This window comes from Panthera leo, chromosome B2 (assembly GCF_018350215.1).
Source record: "Panthera leo isolate Ple1 chromosome B2, P.leo_Ple1_pat1.1, whole genome shotgun sequence".
Lineage (NCBI taxonomy): Eukaryota > Metazoa > Chordata > Mammalia > Carnivora > Felidae > Panthera > Panthera leo.
This window is the reverse complement of record NC_056683.1, coordinates 80,641,665-80,667,821: the sequence shown is the minus strand read 5'-3', so window position 1 is coordinate 80,667,821 and position 26,157 is coordinate 80,641,665. Positions and strand designations below refer to the sequence as shown.

The 26,157-nt window shown below is 39.6% G+C and overlaps 1 protein-coding gene across 1 annotated transcript in view; it reads left to right on the top strand.

The window, feature by feature from the left end:
- MAP3K7 (mitogen-activated protein kinase kinase kinase 7) overlaps positions 1-6,988 on the top strand; it is a 97,013-nt gene extending 90,025 nt beyond the window's left edge. The window contains exon 19 of the transcript XR_006202705.1: positions 6,952-6,988. The gene's annotated coding sequence lies outside the window, so the exon portion shown is untranslated. The remainder of the gene's footprint in view (positions 1-6,951) is intronic.
- The last annotated feature ends 19,169 nt before the right edge of the window (positions 6,989-26,157 follow it).

Sequence of the window (26,157 nt, the reverse complement as noted above, 5' to 3'; positions counted from 1 at the left end):
ATAATGCTGCAATAAACATGTGTGCACATATCTCTTTGTATTAATGTTTTCATTTTCCTTGGTAAGTACCCAGTAGCAGAATCACTGAATCAAAGGATGATTCTGTTTTTTCATCTTATGAGAAACCTCCATACTGTTCCCACAGTAGCTGTATCAGTTTGCATCCTTGCCAACACTTGTTATTTCTTGTGTTTTTTATTTTAACCATTCTGACAGACGTAAAGTGATATCTCACTGTAGTTTTAATTTACATTTACCTGATCATTAGTCATGTTGAGCATCTTTTCATGTGTTTGTTGGCTATCTGTATGTCTTCTTTGGAAAAATATCTGTTCAGGTCTCTGCCCATTTTTAATTTGCTTATTTGGGGGTTTTTTGGTGTTAAGTTCTTTATGTATGTTGGATACTAATCCCTTATTGGATATATCATTTGCAGATATCTCCCATTCAATAGGTTGCTGTTTTATTTTTTTGATAGTTTCTTTCACTTGCAGAAGCTTTTTATTTTGGTGTAGTCCTAGCAGTTTAATTTTGCTTTTGTTTCCCTTGCCAAGGAGACCTATGTAGAAACATGTTTCTAAAGCCGATGTCAAAGAAATTACTACCTATTTTCTTTTAGGAATTTTATAGTTTCAAGTCTCACATTTAGGTCTTTAATCCATTTTGAGTTTATTTTTACATATGGTGTAACAAAGTGGTTCAGCTTTTTTTTTTTTTTTTTTGCATGTAGCTGTCCAGTTTCCCTGGCACCATTTGTTGAAGAGACTTTTTTACATTTTTCCGATTGTATATCTTGTCTTTCTTGTCGCAAATTAATGGACCATAAAAGCATGGGTTTATTTCTGGGCTTTCTGTTATGTTCCATTGATGTCTGTGTCTCTTTTTATGCCAGCACTGTCCTGTTTTGATCACTACACCTTTGTAGTATATCTTGGAATCTGGGATTGTGATACCTCCAGCTTTGTTCTTCTGTTTGAAGATTGTTTTGGCTGTTCGGTGTCTTAATTTTGATGAAGTCTATTTATTAATTTTCTTATTTTATGTTTCATTCTCTGTGTTCTGAAAAATCTAAAAGGGGGTGCCTGCGTGGCTCAGTCAGTTAAGCGTCTGACTCTTGATCTCAATTCAGGTTTTGATCTCAGGGTCATTAGTTCAAGCCCCACACTGGGCTCCGTGCTAGGCATGAAGCCTACTTAAATAAAGTAAAATAAAGTATCTTTAAATAAAAGATTTTTCTTCCTGTGTTGCTTTAGACGTTTCCCAGTTTTAGCTTTTACATTAGGTCTATGATCCATTTTGACTATTGTGTAATAAGGATCAATGTTCATATTTTTCTATACAGCTATCCAGTTGTATTCTAGCCCTATTCTTTGAAAAGATTTTTCTTCCCCCATTGAATCACCTTAAGTAAGCACCTTTGTTGAAATCAACTGACCATATATAAGTGAATCTGTTCGTGGTTTTCCTACTCCTTTCCATTGATTTATATCAAATTGTAGCCTTAGAACAAGTCCTAAAATCATCAAGGTTAGTCCTTTAACTTTGTTCTTTATTAAAATTAAAGCTTTAACAATTTTAATATAAATTTTAGTATCAACTTACTAGTTACTACCAAAAAATTTAGCTTATTGGACTTTTGATTGAGATTGCCTTGAATATATAGACCAAGTTTGGGAGAGTTGACATACTAACAATATTGAATTTTCCAATCTGTGAACAGGGTGATTTTCTCTGTTTATTTAGACCTTTTCTAATTTATCTAGGCAGTGTTTTTATAGTTTTTAGTGTAGAGATCTTGGACATGTAGTCTAGTAGCTTCTATGCAAAGTAAAATCATATTCTTAGAACATTCCCATTTTGAGAAATACAGGATTAAGAACACTTGTACATAAAAATATAAATACCAGGAAGTTACTTGAAATACTATATAATGACCAAATATATTTTTTAATTTAAAAAATACCCTAAACCTCAAAAATGTCTATTAATAGGGAAAACATTAAGTTATGGTAAACTATGTAGTTTTTTTAAAAGACTGAATTAAGTCTATATATGTGGATCTGGATTAATGTCCATGACCTATGGCTACATGAAAATAGGACACTGAAGAGCATATATATGATGCTGTTTGAGTGAAAAAAAAAAAAAAAATTAAAGTGAAACAAAAAGCCTGTGTGTATAATATGACATGCATCTGAATACTGAAAACAGTAATGAAGGATACTCTTAACAAGTAGTGATCCCAGAAAAGGTAGATGACAGTGGACAGATTATTACCTTTTTTATGTAATTGTGAATTGTTTCACATGTTTAATGAGAATAGATAACTTTATAATTTAAAAAGCTCAGCAAGTTTGAAGAAGGACAGAAGTGACAACATTGGGAAGTCATGCATTAAAAGATGCAGTGGTCTATGGGAACACTGGTTGCTGTTGGAGGGTGAAATTACAGGTGGTTTGTATTTCTGTATTTCTTTAATGTTTACTTACTTATTTTGAGAGAGAATCCCACCCCAGGCTCCGCATTGTCAGCACAGAGCCTGACGTGGGGCTTGAACTCATAAACTGTGAGATCATGACTTGAGCCAAAATTAACAGTCAGACACTTAACCAACTGTGCCACCCAGGCACCCTTGTATGTCTGTATTTTCTAAAGGATTCTGCAACAAAAATAAGAATTTCTTGGTTTACAAAAAAGTGATTTCCATTTTTTTTTTTTTTTTAATTTACATCCAGATTAGTTAGCATATAGTGCAACAATGATTTCAGGAGTAGATTCCTTAGTGCTACTTACCCATTTAGTCCACACCCCCTCCAGTAACCCTCAGTTTGTTCTCCATATTTATGAGTCTCATGTTTTGTCACCCTCCCTGTTTTTATATTATTTTTGTTTCTCTTCCCTTATATTCATCTGTTTTCACTTTAAGTCTTCATATGAATGAAGTCATAGGATATTTGTCTCTCTCTCACTGACTAATTTCACTTAGCATAATACCCTCCAGTTTCATCCAAGTAGTTGCAAATGGCAAGATTTCATTCTTCTTGACTGCCAAGTAATACTCCATTGTATACACACCACATTTTCTTTATCCATTCATCCATTGATGGACATTTGGGCTCTTTCCATACTTTGGCTATTGTTGATAGTGCCTCTGTAAACATTAGGGTGCACGTGTCCCTTCGAAACAGCCACCTATAGCCCTTGGATAAATACCTAAGAGTGCAATTGCTGGGTCACAGGATAGTTCTATTTTTAGTTTTTTGAGGAACATCCATACTGTTTTCCAGAGTGGCTGCACCAGCTTGCATTCCCACCAACAATGCAAAAGAGATCCTCTTTCTCCACATCCTCGCCAGCATCTGTTGTTGCCTGAGTTGTTAATATTAGCCATTCTGACAGGTGTGTAAGGTGGTATCTCATGGTGGTTTTGATTTGTATTTCCCTTATGATGAGTGAAGTTGAGCATTTTTTCATATGTTGGCCATCTGGATGTCTTCTTTGGAGAAGTGTCTATTCATGTCTTTTGCCCATTTCTTCACTGGATTATTTGCTTTTTGGGTGTTGAGTTTGGTAAGTTCTTTATAGATTTGGGATACTAACCCTTTATCTGATATGTTGTTTGCAAATATCTTCTCCCATTCTTTCAGTTGCCTTTGAGTTTTGCTGATTGTTTCCTTCGCTGTGCAGAAGCTTTTTATTTTGATGAGGTCCCAGTAGTTCATTTTTGCTTTTGTTTCCCTTGCCTCCAGAGACATGTTGAGTAAGAAGTTGCTGCAGCCAGAGAGAGAGAGAGAGAGAGAGAGAGAGAAAGAGAAAGGAAAGAAAGAAAGAAAGAAAGAAAGAAAGAAAGAAAGAAAGAGAAAAAAGATAAAAAGAAAGAAAGTTGCTGTGTCCAAGATCAAAGAGGTTTTTGCCTGCTTTCTCCTCGAGTATTGTGATGGCTTGCTGTCTTACATTTAGGTCTTTCATCCATTTTTGAGTTTATTTTTGTGTATGGTGTAAGAAAGTGGTCCAGGTTCCTTCTTCTGCATGTCACTGTCCAGTTTTCCCAGCACCACTTGCTGAAGAGACTGTCTTTATTCTATTGGATATTCGTTCCTGCTTTGTCAAAGACTAGTTGGCCATCCGTTTGTGGGTCCATTTCTGGGTTCTCTATTCTGTTCCACTGATCTGAGTGTTCTTGTGCCAGTACCATACTGTCTTGATGATTAGGGCTTTGTAGTATAGCTTGAAGTCCAAGATTGTGATGCCTCCTGTTTTCATTTTCCTTTTCAAGATTGCTTTGGCTATTTGGGGTCTTTTCTGGTTCCATACAAATTTTCGGATTACTTTTTCTAGCTCTGTGAAGAATGGTGGTGTTATTTTGATAGGGATTGCATTAAATATGTAGATTGCTTTGGGTAATATTGACATTTTAACAATATTTGTTCTTCCTATCCAGGAGCATGGAATCTTTTTTCCATTTTTTTGTGTCTTCTTCAATTTCTTTCATAAGCTTTCTGTAGTTTTCAGTGTATAGATTTTTCACCTCTTTGGTTAGATTTATTCCTAGGTATTTTATGTTTTTTTGTGCAACTGTAAATGAGATCAATTCCTTGATTTCTCTTTCTGTCACTTCATTGTTGGTGTATAGGAATGCAACTGATTTCTGTGCATTGATTTTGTATCCTGCAACTTTGCTGAATTCATGGATGAATTCTAGAAGTTTTTTGGTGAAATACTATAGAGTATCATGTCATATGCAAAGAGTGAAAGTTTGACCTCCTCCTGGCCGATTAGCATCCTTTTATTTCTTTGTGTTTTCTGATTGCAGAGGCTAAGACTTCCAGTACTGTGTTGAATAACAGTGGCAAGAGTGGACATCCCTGTCTTGTTCCTGACCTTAGGGGGAAAGCTCTCATTTTTTCCCCATTGAGGATGATATTAGTGTTGGGTCGTTCATGTATGGTTTTTATGATCTTGAGGTATGCTCCTTCTATCCCTCTTTGAAGGTTTTTATCAAGAAAGGATGCTGTATTTTGTCAAATGCTTTCTCTGCATCTATTGAGAAGATCATATGGTTCTTATCCTTTCTTTTATTGATGTGATGAATCACCTTAATTGTTTTGCGGATATTGAACCAGCCCTGCATCCCAGGTATAAATCCCACTTGGTCATGGTGAATAATTTTTTTAATGTATTGTTGGATCCGGTTGGCTGGTATCTTGTTGAGTGTTTTTGCATCCATGTTCATCAGGGAAATTGGTCTATAGTCCTCCTTTTTAGTGGGGTCTCTGGTTTCAGAATCAAGGTAATACTGGCTTCATAGAAAGAGGAAGTTTTCCTTCCGTTTCTATTTTTTGGAACAGTTTCAAGAGAATAAGAGTTAACTCTTAAATGTTTGGTAGAATTCCCCTGGAAAGCCATCTGGCCCTGGACTCTTGTTTTGGGGGAGATTTTTGATTACTAATTTGATTTCCTTACTGGTTATGGGTCTGTTCAAATTTTCTATTTCTTCCTGTTTCAGTTTTGGTAGTGTATATGTTTCCAGGAATTTGTCCATTTCTTCCAGATTGCCCATTTTATTGGCATATAATTGCTCATAATATTGTCTTATTGTTTTTATGTCTGCTGTGTTGGTTGTGATCTCTTTCATTCTTGATTTTATTTATTTGGGTCCTTTCCTTTTTCTTTTTGATCAAACTGGCTAATGGTGTATCAATTTTGTTAATTCTTTCAAAGAACCAGCTCCTGGTTTCATTGATCTTCCACTGTTTATTTTGGTTTTGGTAGCATTGATTTCGCCTCTAATCTTTATTATTTCCTGTCTTCTGCTGATTTTGGGTTTTATTTGCTGTTCTTTTTCCCGCTCCTTAAGGTGTAAGGTTAGGTCGTGTGTCAGATCTTTCTTCCTTCTTTAGGAAGGCCTGGATTGCTTTATACTTTCCTCTTATGACCACCTTTGCTGCATCCCAGAGGTTTTGGGTTGTGGTGTTATCATTTTCATTGATTTCCATATACTTTTCAATTTCCTCTTTAACTACTTGGTTAGCCCATTCATTCTTTCGTAGGATGTTCTTCAGTCTCCAAGTATTTGTTACCTTTCCAAATTTTTTCTTGTGGTTGATTTCGAGTTTCATAGCGTTATGGTCTGAACATATGCATGGTATGTTCTCGATCTTTTTGTACTTACTTAGGGCTGATTTGTGTCCCAGTATATGGTCTATTCTGGAGAACATTCCATGTGCCCTGGAGAAGAATGTATATTCTGCCGCTTTAGGATGAAATGTTCTGAATATATCCGTTAAGTCCATCTGGTCCAGTGTGTCATTCAAAGCCATTGTCTCCTTGTTGATTTTTTGATTAGATGATCTGTCCATTGCTGTGAGTGGAGTGTTGAAGTCTCCTACTATTATGGTATTACTATCAGTGAGTTTCTTTATGTTTGTGATTAATTGATTTATATATTTGGGTGTTTCCACATTTGGCGCATAAATGTTTACAATTGTTAGGTCTTCTTGGTGGATAGACCCCTTGATTATGACATAATGCCCTTCTGCATCTCTTGATACAGTCTTTATTTTAAAGTCTAGATTGTCTGATATAAGTATGGCTACTCTGGCTTTCTTTTGTTGACCATTAGCATGATAGATGGTTCTCCATCCCAGATTTACATTTTTTAAATGTTTTGAATTATACCTCATTTTTAAATTTTTTAATATTAAGGTTAATCCAATCTTTTTTTTTAATGTTTGTTTATTTTTGAGAGAAAGAGAGCAAGCAAGGGAGGTGCAGAGAAAATGGGGGACAGATGATCCTAAGCCAGCTCCATGCTGACAGCAGAGAATACGATTCAGGGCTCAAACTCCTGAACCGTGAGATCATGGCCTGAGCCAAAGTTGGAAGCTCAACTGACTGAGCCACCCAGGTGCCTCTCTAACACTTTTTTTTTTTTTTTTTTTTTTTTTTTAGTGTTTATTTATTTTGAGAGAGAGCGCGAGCAACCCCAGGAGTGGCAGAAAGGGAGAGAGCGAATCCCAAGCAGGGTCTGTGCTGTCAGCACAGAGCCCAGTGCAAGCTGGATCCCACGAACTGTAAGACCATGGCCTGAGCTGATATGAAGAGTCGGATGTTTAACCAACTGAGCCACTCTGGATCCCCTTAAATTATAATACTTTTAAAAGTAGTTGTATCAGATAATTATAGGGCTTCATAAAGTGTATTCATAAGCATTTATAGCATATATAAGGTAACCAACCTGAGGAAAGCCTGCAAAGATAATTATTTTTAGATAATCAAGAATATTCTTTTCTTTTTTAATTGATCTTCTGTGATTACCACAGTCTATAAATAGTGATAAAAAGTCTAATAAATGAAGAGGGAAGGAAGGAAAATATTAAAAAAAGCACAGTATAATGAATTGGTCTATAACCATCTAGAAGAGAACAAATTACAACTGGCAGTTTCTCAGAGTACTTCTGCAGCCACATATATAATGAATCATAAATCTCTCTGCACCCCAATAAGGTTTTTGGTTTGAAGCACATGAGGAAAGCTTCAGGATGGTGTATTGTCTCCCTTGGGAGAAAGAAATGAAGACAAATTCATAAATCAATGAGGAATAAATCCCAATCTCTGCCTGCCACTGAGACACTCAGCTTATAGAGTTATAGAGTTGATGGAGCAGACTCCATCAACAGAATACAGGTGTAGACAAAAAAATTTGCATAGATAAAGCACCTTTGTGCCTATGTGATCAGACTCTGAAACCAGGAACCAAAGGAGCTGGTTCCTTTTCATGAGCACATGTCTTTACTAGCAATGAAATGGCCTTTAACTTTGCTTACTCTCCCTTTAAGTGGTAAAGGGGGAGTTTCCTGCTGTCCTTCAAGCCCCGCCAGTGGATGATACTTGTCAACCACTTGGGGATGTGACAAAAGACCAGAGAAAATACTGCAGAGAAATACCTTAGTTTTAAAGCTATTTTCATTTATTCTCACACTTAGGAAGCATCAGATGAGTCTACTTTTTCCTATACTAGCCATGCCAACTATCACGGTTAGAACTACATGCTGCTAACATAAGTGACTATCTTAAAACAGCAGAATGCACGTACCCTTCGTGTAGGTTGATATATCGAAAAATACAGGAAATCTGCTTTTACAGTTTTCTTTGCCTAAACAGGCTAGTACCTGAGCCAGTTTTGCTGCCTGAAATGTTTAAACATTGCTATAATTGTCCCTTAAAACTGTTTGGGAGCTGAACAACCTGCCATTTCCCTTAAATAACATCCTGTCACAGTGACAAATGTGTAGGTGGTTGGTCCGCAATGCAAAAGTAGTCTGTTGCAGCCCATGTATGAGCAAGAGGCAGGTTCATTAAAATGAAAGAATAAAATTTACCCCTACTCAGACACAGTGCTTTGGTTATTTGGGGGGAAATGTTTTATTTTATACTTAAAAATAGTCAAATGGGACTTAGAAGTATTAAATATTTGTTCCTTAAAAGATTTCCTTTACCACTTTTCTTCCAAATTCTCTTATTCTGCTGGCTGTTAGGAATGGGGCATTTTATTATCCATTAAAATGTGACATTTCATCTCATAAGACTCCTCTACAAACTGATTTCAAGAAAACGTGGATACACTTCTTAACTTTGGTGAATAGCCATCTCGCTTTTTCAGTGATTTTTTTTTTTTAATATATAAAGAAATGGAGGGAAGAGAACCATAGTAGTGAGAACAAGGTCATACTATTCACTGACATGACAATCTCCAGTTTTTATTATTTGTAATTCCAAGATAGGTATCCTATTCTGTAGGATGTAATGTAGATGTAATGGTAACAAGTACATTTCTGCTTTCTCCCGTATCAGCATTCATCAGATTGCTCCCAGATGCTAGGAAGGAAGTGCAGTCATCAGATGTGCTTCGCTTTCAAGCCTGAAAATGAGAGGGTTATAGCTGACTATGTGAAGGAATAGCAATTCCCTGGAGGAAAAAGATCTGGGAGGCAGACTCTGGTGCTGGCCCTGCTTTCCATACACAGGATGGCCTAGGCCAGATTTTAAATGCCTTTACCCTCGGTATTATTAATGTTACCTACTCCTTTCTCCACTAGGGCAAATTCCTTTCTTCTAGTACATGGACCCAAGGTGTTGATGATAAGGAAGAATGAATCAAAATATTGGGAGGGGAAATAGAATTGAATGTGTATTTGTAGATTCCTCACTTCCGGAAAGATTCTAAGTCCTCTCGCTTACAGTAATAACAATGTTAACAGAAATTCTTCATAGTCCTTTTAAAAATGTTACCTTGATTTAGGAATCAGTAAATGTTCGGTGAACAGATGTAAAAGTCAGGCTTCCCAATGAAGATCTCTTAAGACTGTAGGGAGAGTCCTGGATTTGGGCCAAATCACTGCTGCTCTGCACAAGGAATGTGCTTGCAAGACCAGCATGATGGAAAGAGTCTGTCTCCGATAAAATGGCAGGGTAGCATTCCCAGATACAGCATATGACCCCTTGTAAGTCTTGCTGTATTAAACCTGAGGGACGCCAGGAGAAACAGCTGCCTCCAAACATAAGTGGAAATTGAACTTAATACTCTAATCATCATAAATTGTAGTGATTATTTGTGTAAAACCGTAAGTGTGCACTATGACTAAATGAGTCATTTACAGAATATCCTTTCAGTTATTAACTTGGCATAAATTGTAATCCCTGAAGATTAAGTTGAACACTAATCACTTTGAGCATTCAAGGACCTTTTGTAATCCCGAGTTTCTTATTTATATATGATAATTTCCCTGGTGGTAGCTGAGTAGGGCTGATCGTTGCTATGTAAGCAATAATGTATGACAAAGCAAGCTGGAACAAGGCATGGAGTTTCCCCCTCTTCTCCCAATTCCTCCCCTTCCTTCATTCCCAATTTGAGCTTAATTAAAACTCCTCAGAACTCAGCTCGGCTTAACTAGAGGGCCAAACAAGCCCTGAAATGCTGACGCCTCCTCCATTTCTGCCTGCTGGGTCAGCTCATTAAGGGTCTTGATTGTATAGCACATCCATGGTGGCCTGACCACAGGTTGGGGAGGGGGTGGTGCGAGCTTCAAGAGCAAAGAAGCAGAATACACCTCAGCAAGTAATTAACAATTTGCCTGACTTTTTAAATGCATTTTACAGATGGATTTTAATTTTTTAAGGTAATATGTGCACCTAGTTTCAAAATCAAATTTATCTTCCAGCAAAATGAGCAACTTTTGCCCCACCTCTCACTATCAGTCTATTTACCTTGTTAAAATCCATTTTCAGCTGAGTAGATTTGAAGATCTAATTGGCTTTATTCAGCAATTCATGAATTGAGCAACATCACATCTAGCAAGTAGAAAGGAGCTTTGAGGAGCTCTACAAAATTTAAGGCTTTTATAGCCAGAAGGGGGTATGGACATGGAAGTCATTTTTAAAAAAGGGTTATTTCAGGCAACGTCACTTTCCCTAGGGGGAAGGGCAGGAGTCTATTATGCAGGTTAACTCCCTAGTGTTGACCAGGAATTTCTGACAGATTGGTTCCAAATTCCACTCCTGGGAGAGACAACAACCACAGTTAGGTTAGGTATTAACCCATTATGCTGAAATGGGGCTTAGCACAGGAGACTCCCTTTGGGGTCTGTTTCTTTTTTAACAACCCCATGCTTGTAAATAATATGTTTATACTGCTATTTACTTTTGAATTCTGCACACCAAAATTTCGACTTCATATTGTAGTGGAGGATTTAACCAATTTATGCACACCTCTCCCATTTCCCCTACCCTTTCATCCCAATATAGTTAGATCAATTTTGGATCAAAGCACTCAGTATTGCATTATGACTATATAACTAGTGTTCACAACTAAGCCAAGTAAGGTCTGACTGTAATTATATTGCCTTTCTCTTAAAACCATTTGTTTCTCCTAGTACTTTTTTTCATTTGTCGATAGATCACTTTTTTTTTTTTTTTTTTGGTAGTTTTATGGTTTTATTAACACAAATACAACATGCACATAAGCTGTCTGTTCATTTTCTTTGCTGCACAGCCCGGCATAGGGACTGGTGACTCTGAGGGCCAGCTGAGCTGCTCTTTCCACAATGGCTTTGCAGTTCTGGGGGGAGACATGGTGAGCAATCTGCACAGTGAGATTTGTTGCACATCAGCAGCACTTCAAGCTCCCTCACATTATGGACTAGTGTGAGAGGTAGGGGAGATGATTCATTTTCAGAAATACCAAATAAAAGCTGTGCTGTCTAATTAACAACAGGTTTAACAACCTATTGGAAATATGTATGAACCCCCGGCCACAATGGAGTCCCAAACTCTAAGACACTTCCTTGTTCTTTCCCTCTCTGTTTTGCGGGCTTCTTTTCATGGGCTTTGCAATAAGCATGTGCCAGAGAACAAAGGGAGGAGAGACTGAAAGTCTCTGCATCACCTCCGGGAATGTGCCTTTGTTCTAATCAGACTACTTTTTGCCTTATGTGGACATAGATGACATCAGGGTAAGGCTGTAACCTCTGTAGTACTCAGCCAATGAGGAACCAGGGGAGGGACTCAGGCTAAGAAATAAATTGTCTGCTATAACTGGCCCAAGTGTGCCTGTTAGACACCTGCTCTTGCAAGAATGTTGATTAAAGCCTCACTTCACTGTGCTCCGAGACTCTGCGTCCCTCCTTTGATTGGGTTGATGGGCTTATTTCTAACACTAGGAACTTACAGAAGCCACTGGGCAGCATGTTATTTGTTTTCCTGTTGCTCCCCTAACCAATGCTGGGCATCAAGATCTGGCCCTTGATTTTTCTGCATACCCTATGCACACCCACATGCCTCTGGGTTTCCACCAGTTGTGCTTCATTCTGATAGATCAGTCTGGTGCCAGATGAACTTCTTGGTCCTCTTTTTAATGACCTAGTACTTCACCAGAGGTCTGAGGGCAGCCGTGATACCAAGTAGGAGATGGTTGCCACCTCCACAGGCAATGCCAAGGAAGAGCTAGATTTATCACCTTTAAAAATGAATGCTCCAACAGATTCATCACCCACACCTATTAATAATTTTTCATATTCTCAAACAGTTGCAGATCTATTTACTCTCTGAAGCCATCATTCTGTAGACACCCAGTACAATTCCCTGAGCTCCCATACAAACTTGGTGCTCTCCAGGCCAGTTCTGAGCTGTCATCCTGTGGCTATGCTATGTCATCCAGCAACTTCTTTAGAAGAGGCACAAGTGAAGTAAAACTTCTGATTCATGAATATGATATGTCTGACTATGTCTTTATTCCAGTCTAGCTGCCCAGTGGCCTCTACATTTCTCCCCAAGATATACCCAGTTCTGTAGTATGTTCATCCTCGGAAGGCTGACACCTCCAGGTCAGAAGACCCTATAATGGTCTTCTTGCTCAACTGTTTTCTGGAACATTTTACTCTGGGAGAACTCATCTTTTAGTTACATACTTTTTTTTTTTTTTTTTAATTGTTTAATTGTTATATGCTTAGGCCTTTTCTGTCCAAGGACATAGACTGGGCTGAGGGGAAGAAGTCAAAAACTCAACGGCCTGAAATTGACTCTCCTTGGCCCATGAGAGTCTGGCAGTTGTCCAAGACAAAGAATGTAGGGTAGTATTCTCTTGGGCTGCCATCTGTCCAGCTGTTCGTGCCGCACCTCACTGTGGGCTACAAGTTGTGGTGCAAGGCTCACATGTTCTAACACCTGACCCTAAAGAATAAGGATTGGTCAGTCTCAGAGGGATGAACTGTCCATAAGAAATCAACACCATTTTTTCCTAAAAGGAGTCAAAGCAATTTGATATTCTTCTGACAAGGGAGAGGGAAGGGGCATCTAGGGTGCTGCTCAAATTAAGGGGAAATGGAAGGAAGAAAAAGATTTAAAAGGAAGATTTATGTAAAAAAGATTCCCATCTTTACCAGCCCTCTCCCTTGCCTCTGTGGCGGCTGGAAACAAGAGATTTGCATTTTGAGCTGCCTTTACAGGTTGGGGTGGCTGAGTCACCTACATGGGGCCAGTGGGCAGAAGACTGCTGAGGGGCTCCTGAAAAAGTCTTTTTTCAGACTTCTTTTTTCAGACAGACTTTTGCTCCCATCTGTCCTTCCTGCTTAGGACACTGTGAGGACCTAATACATACATAGAGCCATCATGTGATGATGGTGACAAAAAGCCCACCTGTAAGGGTGATGGAGCAAAGGATGGGAATGACCTTGATGAGCTGCCCCATCAGCCCTGAGATCACACTCTCCAGACTTCTTGTTAATTAGTAAATGTCCCGATGCAGCAAGCCACAGCAACTTGGATTTCCAGCCACTTGGAGCAGATAGTATGCCTAACTGATACCACCAGTCAGGGAGAGCCTCTTCCTACTACTGTATCTCTGCCATGATCCTCCATGTGACTTGGCTCAGTCCTGTCCACACACTGGGACTGTGGGCCACTCAGGGACTCAACATAAGGTTTCCCCTTACTGCCCATCTGGCTCTGAGCTTATGCCCTGATAGGATAACAGCTTCCCCTTAGGACTGGAGTCCTGCCTTGATCTTGCCGATTGTAGGCCCTAATTCCGTCAACACCACCATCAAATAATGTTAGCAACTGATCCAACTCAAGGTGTCCAATTCCCTGCCTATCTGGCATCCAAATATGGTCTCTTGCCAGGTGTTCCATACTGTAGCCCATGATACCCTGCTAGAACTTTCCAAGGTCAGCTGCTTTCCTGAATGGCCAGTTACCTTCTACTGGGCACCAAGCTCCACCTGCCTGGCTGAACCACCTTCCTGACCTTTAGTGGAGTTTGCTGATCCTTCCTTTCTCAATCCTTGCCCAACCCCAAGGAGGTGTCTGCCTCCATATCTTGTCCCCTGAGTAACACATGTGCCAAGTAGATGACATCTAGGCCATCTACATCCTCTACATGGTTGCTAGTCTGGATTTTAATCCCTTATTCTTATAAGGGATTCTTATTCTTATATTCTTTAATCCCGTATTTAATTCCCTTTTATTCTTACAGAATTAAAAACTGCTTCTACTTTTTGAGGCAAACGGGGCATAAATGCTCACTAAAGGTTAATCAGAAAGTTGATAGAGTCAAAAAGTAGCAATGGTTCAGTCATGTTGATTTTGCTTAGCTAAAGAAAAAAGCGAAGAAGTATTTTCCATTTTTTAAGTTTTCCTCAGACTGTCTTAGATTTAGCTTAGATTTAGACCTCAGACTGTCTAGCTTTTTCTTATCAATTAAGTCTTTAATATGAAAATTAAGTTAAAGCTATGCTATCAAGAATGTTGTTTCTTTTTCTTTCGGTAGGGGATGATTCAGTCTAGGCATTCAAAAGAATGCTTTTTTTTTTTTTTTATCAGTTTGATAAGTGGGAAGTTACCATGACAACCAGACCAAGGTCCCTAAGGCTGTTGTGGCTTTAGAAAGATGTGTTTCACAGTGAGGTGTATTGCTGGAGTTCACCACCCAGGCAGGTACCTCCAGCCTGTCCCTACTCTGCACATAAAGCAGAAAGAAGCAGGTGGAGCTGTGCAGACAGGAGATCTCTCTCAGCTGTTGTAGTATGCACAGCAACTCCTGTTCTGTTTTCCCTTCCTTAGAAGGTATTTGTTGCTGCTGCAAATTCCAGCCACTATTCCGAGTGTATTATAAGCGTTAACTTGTCCAATGTTCACAAAACCTCTAAGGTAGGTACCATTATTATCCCCAGTTTACAGATGAGGGCACAAAAGCATGGGGAGGTGAAATAATTTGCTTGAGGTTCGGTAGCTAGAGCATGGCAGAGGTGGGACTCAGTATAAGCAGCTTGGGCTCTTAACATTATGCTGAAGTCTGAACATCACTCAGGGATATAATAGGTGAATGTTTTCAGGAAACGTATAAGGTCCTGAGTAACACTGAAATTAATATATTTTATTTTTATTTTGAGAGAGAAAGAGAGCGCGTGCATGAGAGGGGGAGGGGCAGAGGAAGAGAGAATTTTTTTTAATATTTATTTTTGAGAGAGAGGAGGGGGAGGGAGGATGGGTGGGGAAGGGGCAGAGAGAGAAGGGGATTGAGGATCCTAAGTGGGCCCTGTGCTGACAGCAGAGAGCCCAATGCGGGGTTCAAACTCATGAACCATGAGATCATGACCTGAGCTGAAATCAGATGCTCAACCAACTGAGGCACCCACGCACCCCCGGAGAGAGAGAATCTTAAGCAGGCTCTATGCCCAGTGCAGAGCCTAATGCGGGGCTTAATCTCATGACCATGAGATCAATATCTAAGCCAAAATCGAGAGTCAGATACTTAACCAACTGAGCCACCCAGACGCATTATTTTCTAAAAATTGGATTCTCAAGAGTAAAAACTTGACCAGTACTTGCAAAATGAGGGTGAAATGTCCATTAGAATAATACATCTTTACTTAAAAATAAGTTATTTGTGAATTGCTAGTGTTCAGATTAAAGAGCTAGAAGTGTCGTGAAAAAGGAAGGAAAATATGAAAAATTTTCACACTGAAAAATTTCCTACTGAAAAATATGTCAGCATTTTCGATTCTGTGCTCTCTATGAACAAAAGCAACGGTGAGAGGCTTGTTCACCATTGAGAAGTCTGTGGAACTATGATTGATATTGTATAAGAATGTAGATATTCTGAAAAATGGAAAGAAGCATTTCAACAAGGGATAGTATCTGTGGGGAGGGTGGGAATGGAGATTTTCAGAGAGAAAAAGGAATGATGTTAACCGAAAACTCAAAGGAGACCTCGAGGGGAGCCATCTTGAGTGCTGACTCCTTTCTCGTGAAAGAATTCATCTATCCTAGTGTATGATGCGAGGCATCGGGACAAATGAGTCTCTGCCTTAAGGCATTCATAAGTTAATGGAAAAAAAACAAAGGGGTAAAATAGGCAACTGCCACCCATTGTGATATGTGCCATCATAGAATTAGGTCAGAGTACTAAAGGGAATTCTGAAGGGGGGCCCTATATATAGTAGCCTGGGGCCAGAACCACATCTGGAGAGAAGGGATGCCTTGGCTGAATACTGAAGGTTGGAGAGAAGTTGGCCAAGCAAATATTACGGGGAAATGTTTCAGAATAGAAGCACAATGTTCAGTGGCCTCAAGTGAAAGAGACTGTGGTACCTCTTTTTTTTTTTTTAATGTTTATTTATTTTTGAAAGAGAGAGAACGAGCAGGGGAGGGGCAAAGAGAGAGGGAGACACAGAATCCACAGCAGGCTCTGGGCTCTGAGCCATGGGCACAGAGCCCGATGCAGGCAGGGCTCAAATCCATGAACCGTGACATCATGACCTGAGCCACCCAGGCAACCCTTAGACTACAGTACCTCTTGAACTCCTGAGGTTCAAGACCAAGGGTCCTTCCTTAGGGCTGGAGCAGAGGCTGTGAGGTGGACAGGGTGAGGTGGGCCAGAGAAACTGAGAAGGGTCAAGGTCATGGTGACAGTTATGTCCCTGGGGGGATATGGACCAATTGGCAGCCCCAGGGAGCCTTCGTCCAAGTCACTGTTTTGCGTTGCATTCTTCCTGCATCCCTGCTTTCCTCGTATTCCCCTGCCATCCATTCCTGCAGAAATCAAAAGTCATAACATGTAGACTACTGTAACTGTCCCTGGCTTAAAACTCTTCAGTAGATTTCCCATGGCATTTACGATAAGATCTGAGACACTTATAGGCCTACAAATCCTTACCTCATCTGGCCACTGTTTTCCCCTTCAGCTCCATCCACACCCACTTCTTGCCAGTGGCATGTTCTCAACAACCTGCTCCCAGCTAACTCTTGCTCAGCTGGGACCTTTAGGTCTCAGCTTAAACTGTGCTTCCTGAGAGAATCCTTCCTTGATCCCAGTAGGCTCCTTTGTTACGTTTTTCTGGGGTTTTGGGGTTTTTTTGTTTTTTTTTTTTTAGGTGGAATTCACAGAACAGAAAATGAACAATTTTAAAGTATATAATTCAGTGGCATTTACTACATTCAGTGTTGTGCAACCACCACCTCTGTCTAGTTTCAAAACATTTTCATCATCCCAAAAGAAGACCCTGTACCATTATCAGTCATTCTCTATTCTTCCCAACTCGTGGCTGCAGGCAACCATCAATCTGTTTTCTGTCTGTATGGATTTACCTATTCTCGATATTTCATATAAAAAGAATTGTATGATATGTAATATTTTGTGCCTAGCTTCTGTTCAGCTCCTTTACATGATTAAGTAAATTTCCATTGTATAGATACTACCATGTTTTCTTTCTCCATTCTTCCACTGATGGACATTTGGGTTTCCAATTTTTGGCTATTGTGAATAATGCTGCTATGGACACTTGTATACAGGTATTTGAGTACCTGTTTTCAATTCCTTTGGGTGTATATACTTAGGAGTGGAATTGCTGGTCATATGGTAATTTTATGCTTAACTTTTTGAGAAACTGTTAAACTGTTTCCCTCCATGATTGTATGGTTTGGTTTTGTTTTTAATAATCCTATTCATCTGCCTATATCCTTTTCTTACCTACCTTACAAACTCTGTAAATGTGCTGACCATATCTGATTTATTTACCAGAAGCTAACAAAGTATGCACTCAAAAATATTTGTCTGCTGAACAAAGAAATGAGTGAATATGACAAAAATGATTCACGGTTTGAACAGATCACTCAGGGTACAGGTGATGGGTGGATTGGAGGGCCAGATGTGTTACAGAAACCAGCAGGGGCTGGCTGCATTGATCAGGAGCCTGATTGGACCCATAGACTCAATGAGAGACCTTCCTCCAAGTTGTCATCACCACCAGAGCACAGCCCAGTGCACTGCATTATACCTGTTCGTTTGCTTGATATCTTCCCCCATTTGTCCGTGAGTTCTTTAAAAAAAATTTTTAATGTTTATTTATCTTTTACAGAGAGAGAGACAGAGAGAGACAGAGCATGAGCGGGGGAGAGGGAGAGAGAGAGGGAGACACAGAATCTGAAACAGGCTCCAGGCTCCGAGCTGTCAACACAGAGCCCAACGCGGGGCCTGAACTCATGGACAGCGAGATCATGACCTGCGCATAAGTCAGACACTCAACCGATTGAGCCACCCAGGCACCCCTGTCCATGAGTTCTTTAGGACAGCTACCACCAAGTTTTTCTCCACTGCCAGGTAGTTGCACAGTAGATTCCCAACCAGTGTTTGATAAATGCATGAGTGAATACAAATGCAGAAACAGATAGTAACCGTATGACCTTAGTGAGGCAAGATACATAACTTTTATTTATTTATTTATTTTGAGAGGAAGGGCAGAGAGAGGGAGAGAGAGAAAGGAGGAGAGAGAATCCCAAGCAGGCTCTGTGCTGAACAGAGCCTGATGTGGGGCTCAATCTCACGACTGCTAGATCATGACCTAAGCTGATATCAGAAGCCGAATGCTTGACTAACCACCCAGGCGCCCCAAGATACATAACCATTTAAGTCTTAGTTTCTTCAGTGGCAAAATGGACACAGTGATGGTCTCTGCTTCATAGGATTTCTGTGAAGAGTAAAAGAAATGAAGCCACCAGGGCTCTTGGCACTGGGCTGCCCATGGCAGGCCCTCACTAGTGGCATCATGCACTCTATATGACTGCAGACATAATTAGAGCAAGTGACCTTCAGGTAAAGGAACAAGATTTCAGCCTAAACGACAGAAAAACATTCTAATGTAAATTTTATGAGAGCAGGACCACATTCATGTTGTTCCCTTTGGTGTCTCCAGTGCCTGACACAGGGCCAAGACAAACTATCCACCAACCGTGTGGTAAGTGAGACTGATCAAAGGTAGAGTGGGCAGCCTATGAGGTGAAGAGCTGTTCATCACTGGAAGTAGGCAAAAACTGTCCACCTGTCAGAGATGCCGGAGAGGAAAGCCTACTTTGGCAGGACAGCAGTTGAGGTGGCCACAGAGATCCCTTGCAATTCTGGGATCGTTTATGTCCTTTGATGATCCTTATGAGACAGCAGACTCCTCCAAGGCATGAGTTGGGAACAGAGTAGTACAAATATGTCTGTAGGGGTAGGGGCTACTGAACATAGTACTTTTATCATCTTTCATGGGCAAATGAAAGCATTTTAAATGCTTCAGAACTGAAAATGATGAAAGAAACTGAAATTTGGAATTTTCTGAGGAGCCTGAGTTTAAGGATGAAGGAAAGCTTCCTAGAAAGTGAGGAGCCCAAATCTCAAAAAGATATCTGTACTCCCACAGATATTTGGCTATTCACAGTAACCAAAGCATGGAAACACCTAAATGTCAACAACTGAATGAACAAAGAAAATGTGGAGAGAGAGAAAGGGAAAGAGAGAGAGTGTGTACAATAGAATATTATTTGGCCTTGAAAAAGAAGGAAATTCTGCCATTTGCAACAACATGGATGAACCTGAAAGACATAATGCTAAGCAAAATAAGCCAGACACAGACAAATACTTCATCATCTCATTTACACGTGGAATCTAAAATAGTCAAACTCACAGAAATAGAAAGTAGGATGGTTGTTGCCAGGGCCTTAAGGGAGATGGGGAAAATAAAGAGACGTTAGTCAAAAGGTACAACTTTCAGGCAAGATGAGTAAATTCTGGAGATCTAATAATGTACAGCATGGTGACTGTAGTTAAGAATATGTATTGTATACTTAAAACTTGTGAAGAGGGTAGTTCTTAAGAGTTCTTACCACACCCAACACACACACAAAAAGAAGATGACAACTATGTGATGATAGATATCTTAATTAGCTTGGGGCGCCTGGGTGGCTCAGTCCATTAAGCATCCAACTTCCAGCTCAGGTCATGATCTCATGGCTCCTGAGTTCGAGTCCTGCGTCGGACTCTCTACTGTCAGTGCACAGCCCACTTCTGATCTTTTGTCTCCCTCTCTCTGTGCCCCTCCCTCATTCATTCTCTCTCTCTCTCTGTCTCAAAAATAAACATTATTTTATAAAAGGAAAAGACATTATTAATACTTAAAAAAATTAGTTTGATTGTGGTGATCATTTCACAATATACACATGTATTAAAACCTCAAGTTGTACACCTTAAATATATACATTTTTTTAATTTTTGAATTATGAATCAAAAAAGTTGGTAAAAAAAGCTAGGAGTCTAAGACTCAGATAATTGTGTTTTAATGTACTTCTCTTTAGCAATTGCAAAAACTTTTGTATTTTCCAATTGGAAAATTCTAAATACTATTTTCACTGTGGTAAATACACATGACATGAAGTTTGCCATTTTAACCATTTTACCATTTTTAAGCATACAGTTCAGTAGCATTAAGTACATTTGCATTGTTTTACAACGTTCCATTTCCAGAACTTTTTCATCATCCCAATCTAAATATTTTTAAATACTGATATGTCACCTAAGAACTCTGTTTAGAAGCTGGAGGTAAACTGTTGATTAGCAATTAGCTTTTTTAAAGAAAGGAAAACCAATAGAATGTCATTTTTCCAGTATCATCTCATGAAGTTGCTTTCCTATGAAATAAAGTAGCTGAGTTTCCTGAGTAGAAAAGGTGCTTTCAAGAGATTTTCTGTCTGTAAACTGATTTACATGTCATTTGTTTGAGGGTTCAGAAAGATTAAAAACCATATAGATTTCATGCATAGCAATCACAGTGGACTATAAACCTTAAAAACCTTCTATTCCAAGAGTCAATAATTGAAGCTTTCCAAGCATAGGTGCTACTACAGAAATGAAAATCACCAGCCTCAGATAATTTGGTTACTGGCTTTATTTGCACCTATTTGAACTACAGTTGCTTTCACAGCAGGAGTGTAATAACTCCACCTGCCCATATCAGAATCTCATAGATAAGACATGAAATCCATTAACAAGACATCATTTTTTGACCACAGAGGTAGTTTCTGTTTCTTCTCCAGCTGACCTTGCAGGGCATCCCCAAGCAGCTCTGTGTGCTGGGCTCCACTGGCGGGCATCAGTGCGGAGGTGGGCCTGGGCCTCACACATCACATAGTCACCAACACAGCCAGCGACAGACAGTTCCTGACGACAATGCACAGCAGGCCCAATCAGACCGATTATAATCAGCTCATATTGCTTTATTTTACTTCCTTCATTTGATAGAAACAGAATCACCAAATTCAAAAGATTCCTGAGCAGCAAAGGTGAATGAAACAAATAGCTAATATCAGACACCATTTCAAAAGCAACTGCCTGGGTAAGCCTGTAATAGAATTTCCCAGTTTACAACTCTGAAGATGAAGAAGGCAAGTTACCATGGAAACAAATACTCTCTTTAAAGAGAGACAGGCTCCTCTCTTAGTCTGAGCTCTTTCCAGAAGGGAGGAGGGGAGAGAAGGGGAAAGGCAGGCCAAGGATCTTCAGCGAGAACAATGAAGTTTTCTTCTCATTATTGAAATACTACCTATGAAATTTGCTTCGAGGGTCAGCTCAAGACTTTCATTTTCTTGGCTGTACTATTTAAGAAAAAACCAAAAAACCTCAAGTCAGATATTTTAAGATACTTAAGCAAAATGACATTGTATTGATCATTTCTTTAATTTTTTTCTTTATTCAATTAATGACACATGTTGGTGACAAGTGAAAAACAATGGCAATACACGACATAAAAGGCAAAGAGGACTCACTTTTCCTGGTCTCCTTATTCCCAGCACACACTCTCTGAGGTAACACTGTTGGCTGTTTTTCTCTGCCTCTGCCTTGTTCATGGATATATACAGTTAAAAGATTATATACAAACAGAAACCCCAATTTAAAAATGGGCAAAGAACTTAAATAGCTATTTCTGCAAAGAAAATATACAAATGACCGGTAAGTGCATGAAAAGATACTCAACATTAATAATAATTAGGGAAATGAAAATGAAAATAAGATCTCATGGGACGCTCGGGTGGCTCAGTCAGTTAAGCATCCGGCTCCTGATTTCAGCTCAAGTCAGGATTTCAACTTGTGAGTTCAAGCCCCATCGGGCTCTGTGCTGACAGCATAGAGCCTGCTTGGGACTCTCTGTCTCCCTGTCTCTCTGCCCCTTGCCACTCGTACTCTCTCTCTCTCTCTCTCTCTCTCAAAAATAAACATTTTAAAAAATGCTTAAAATGAGATCTCACAATAAGATACCACTTTACACCTACTAGGGTGGCTGTTATAAAAAAATAAAAAACAAAATTCCAAAATAGCAAGTATTGTTTAAGATGTGGAGAAATTGGAACTATTAGGTACTGCTGGTGGGAATGTAAAACAGTACAGTCACTATGAAAAACAGTATGGTACTTCCTCAAAAAATGTAAAACAATTACCATATGTTCCCCAGATTCTACTTCTGGGAATATAACCAAAAGAGTTGAAAACAGGGATTTGAACAGATATTTGCACACCTACGTTCATAGCAACATTATTTACTATTGCGTTTTTTTTTTTTTAATTGAAGCGTAGCTGATACACAGTGTTACCTTAGTGTCAGGTGTACAACAGTGATTCGACAAGTCTGTACGTTACGCTACAATGGCATTGTTTACAACACTTGGGTGGAAGCAACCCCAAGTGTCCATTGGCAAAGGAGTGGATAAATTGTGGTATACACATACAACGGAGTATTATTCACCCTTGAAAAGAAAGGAACTACTGACACATGCTACAGTATGGTTGAACCTGTAAGACATTATGCTAAGCGATGTAAGCCAGTCATAAGAAGACAAATACAGTCATAAGAGGACGAATACTATATGATTCTACTTGTATGAGGTGCCTCAAAGAGTGAAACTAATAGAGACAGAAAGCAGAAGGGCTGTTGCCAGGGGCCAAGGGAGGGTGGGAGGAGGAAGTTAGTGTTAAAATGGGTACAGTTTCAGTTTGGGAAGGTGGAAAAGTTTTGGAGGTGAATGGTGATGACGATTACACAACAGTGTGCATATACGTAATGCCGTAGAACTGTCCACTTAAAAATGGTTAAAATGATGTGTGTCAATTATATTTTTTAAAAAGTCCAAAAAGTGGTTAAAATAGTAAATTTTGTTATGTTTATTTTAACACAATAACAATTGTTGTAGTTATGTGTCATGTACAGGGGTGTTTTTGTATATATAGTTGACACTGGGATAGCACAGGTTTCAACTATGCTGGTCCACTTATACGTGGATTTTTTTCAGTAAATACAGTACAGTACTATAAATGTATCTTCTCTTCTTATGATTTTCTTTTTTTTTTTAAGTTTATTTCTTTCTTTTCAGAGAGAGAGAGGGAGTGCATGTGCAAGCAGGAGGTGCAAAGAGAGGGAGAGAGAGAGAATCCCAAACATGCTGTCACCTCAGAGCCTGACATGGGGCTCTAACTCACAAACCGTGAGATCATAACCTGAACCGAGATCACGAGTCGGACACTTAACTGACTGAGCCACCCAGGCGCCTCTCTTCCTTATGATTTTCTTAATAACATTTTCTTTTCTCTAGCTTATTATAAGAAAATAGTATATAAAATATATATAACATATAAAGTATGTGTTAATCAACTGTGTTATCAGTAAGGTTTCCAGTCATCAGTAGGCTATAGTAGTTAGGTAGTTAAGCTTTGGGGGAGTCAAAAATTGTATTTGGATTTTCAACTGTGTGGTGGGTAGAGTGGCGCCCCAACACCCTGCAGTGTTCAAAGGTCAACTGTATAGATGTCTTAGATAGATAGTTGATAGGTAGATAGGTAGATAGATAGATGTACAGAGATTTCATTTTTGCTCTTATTACTTAATTTTACTAAAAGAGAATTATACTACACATATATTCCTTATGTAACAAACCCCAAACCTTAAAGATATAAAGCAATCATTTAAGTTTGCTTAGAGTTAGGGATTCTATGAATCAGGAATTTAACCCAGGCACAGAAGGGACAGCCATCTCTTCTCCATGGTGTCTGAGGCCTCTGGAAAGACTCAAAGGCTGGAGCTTGGATCATCTGGAGGCTTCTTCACTTACATGTCTGGCAGTTGACAGTCCTCACTTGGACTGTCAACTGCAGCATCTCCACATGGGCTGCTTCTTTGAACTTCCTCATAGCATGGAAGCTGAATTCAAGCGGTGGTGTCCCACGAGAGGAGACCAGAGGTATGTGGCATTTTTATAATCTAGCCTCAAAGGTCACATTGGGTCCTACTATATTCAGTTGGTTGAGGCCATTACAAAGATCTGTCCACGTTCGGGGCGCCTGGGTGGCTCAGTCGGTTAAGCGTCCGACTTCAGCTCAGGTCACGATCTCACGGTCCGTGAGTTCGAGCCCCGCGTCGGGCTCTGGGCTGATGGCTCAGAGCCTGGAGCCTGCTTCCGATTCTGTGTCTCCCTCTCTCTCTGCCCCTCCCCCGTTCATGCTCTGTCTGTCTCAAAAATAAATAAACGTTAAAAAAAATTAAAAAAAAAAAAAGATCTGTCCATGTTCAAGGGTAAGGGCTCAATGGGAGGAGTGTTAGGTCCTTTGTAAGAGGAGTCTGTGGGAGGGATGATGTTGTTGTGGCCTCTTTGGCAAACACAGTCTGCCACAACTGTCATTAGTTTGCAGCTTGCTTTTACAGCATTTCAGTGGCATCCCTAAAAGTCAGTAAAGATGTCATTCTTCAGTTTTTCTCACTTATTTATAAATACAAAATTACTCTCAATTCCAAAAGTAATATAAATAGTAACAAAACTTGGAAAACATGTAAGAGAAATTTATCCACAACCCCCCTCCATCAACCAATCACTGTAATTATTTTTAGTCTTTATATTCCATAATTTTCTTATAATGTACACAGAGTTTTGTGTTCATATTTATTTTCCCTTAGCATATAAGCCCCCAAATTCACATCGCAGTACTAAGTTATCTTCTTTATTTTTCTTGTGCGGGCAAAGCAAAAATAAGAGTAGGGTACATCATGGGACAAAATCTTCAGCTCAGAACATTTGCTTAGCCTAATCCTACGTAAAACTCATTGTGAAATATCACACCAAGGTTTCAAGTCCCCCATCTTCTTTAATGAACAGAAAGCTGAGACATACCGATTCTGGAAAAGTCATGGCTTGAGTGAGTTGTGCCTCTGGCCACAGTTACGTAAGGAGCAAGCTAGTGACTGGCCTGGGTGTGGAATGCCAGCACGCAAGCTTTCACTCACTTTTCTGCTCTGAAAGCTTGGCTTCAGGATTTCAACAAATACATGAATCTAGCATATTAAAGATTGACAAAGCCCATATCTCCTAAACACTATTCCAAACTGTCGCTCATTGTCATTGGCCTGCTGTGAAATGAGAAAAAAAAAATAAAAATGCAGTGAGTTTTTCATAAAGCTAAATGTATTCAGGTTTTTAAAAGTTGAGCTTTTTTCTGGGATTTTTAAGTTTATTTATTTTGAGAGAGTGAGAGTGCAAGCAGGGGAGGGGCAGAAAAAGAGGGAGAGAAGGAGAGAGAGAATCCCAAGCAGGCTCCATGCTCAGCCTTACATGGGACTCGATCTCACGACAGTGAGATCACGACCAGAACCGCTATCGGGAGTCACATGCTTAACCAACTGAGCCACCCAGGCGCCCCAGAATTTTTTTTTTAATGTCAACATTTATTTTCTTTTATGACATAATTCTGATCATAGATTTTCTTAGCATTTCCGGTCAGCAAAATAAAACTGGCAACTCTAAACTTAGTCACCCTTAAATTTAGTTTCAACTATTTTACTGCTCTGTGACATCCCACCTCTAGGAAACACTGATCTAGTCCAGACTGCCTCCTTATGAAGAACCTTAGAGTGTGATGTATATGTCAAAAGGGATTACATTCCAAGGTAAGGGAAAGACTGGTTGACATGAGAAAGGGATCCAGAATGCTGAGCTGTGCCTGTGACAGTCCAGTTGTGTGCATCAAGCAGGTCAGTTATGCTCAGAGCCTCTTACCTCAGCCATCAAGACCTGTCAATACTGCCACCTTCTCCCTGCAGGGTGAGGAGAGGTGAGAGCCTTAATTGTGCAAAGTGCAGAATGCTGTGTCAGTGCTGAGCGTCTCATTGTGCTGTGTCCTGGCCTCCTTGGAGCTTTCCTTCACAAAGGCTGCTCAGCAGGTCCTGCAATGGCTGGTGGAAAAATGTGAGGAGAGATCTTCTAACATACCAAGTATTTCCCTGGGAGTTCTTAATTTCAATGAGAAGAATA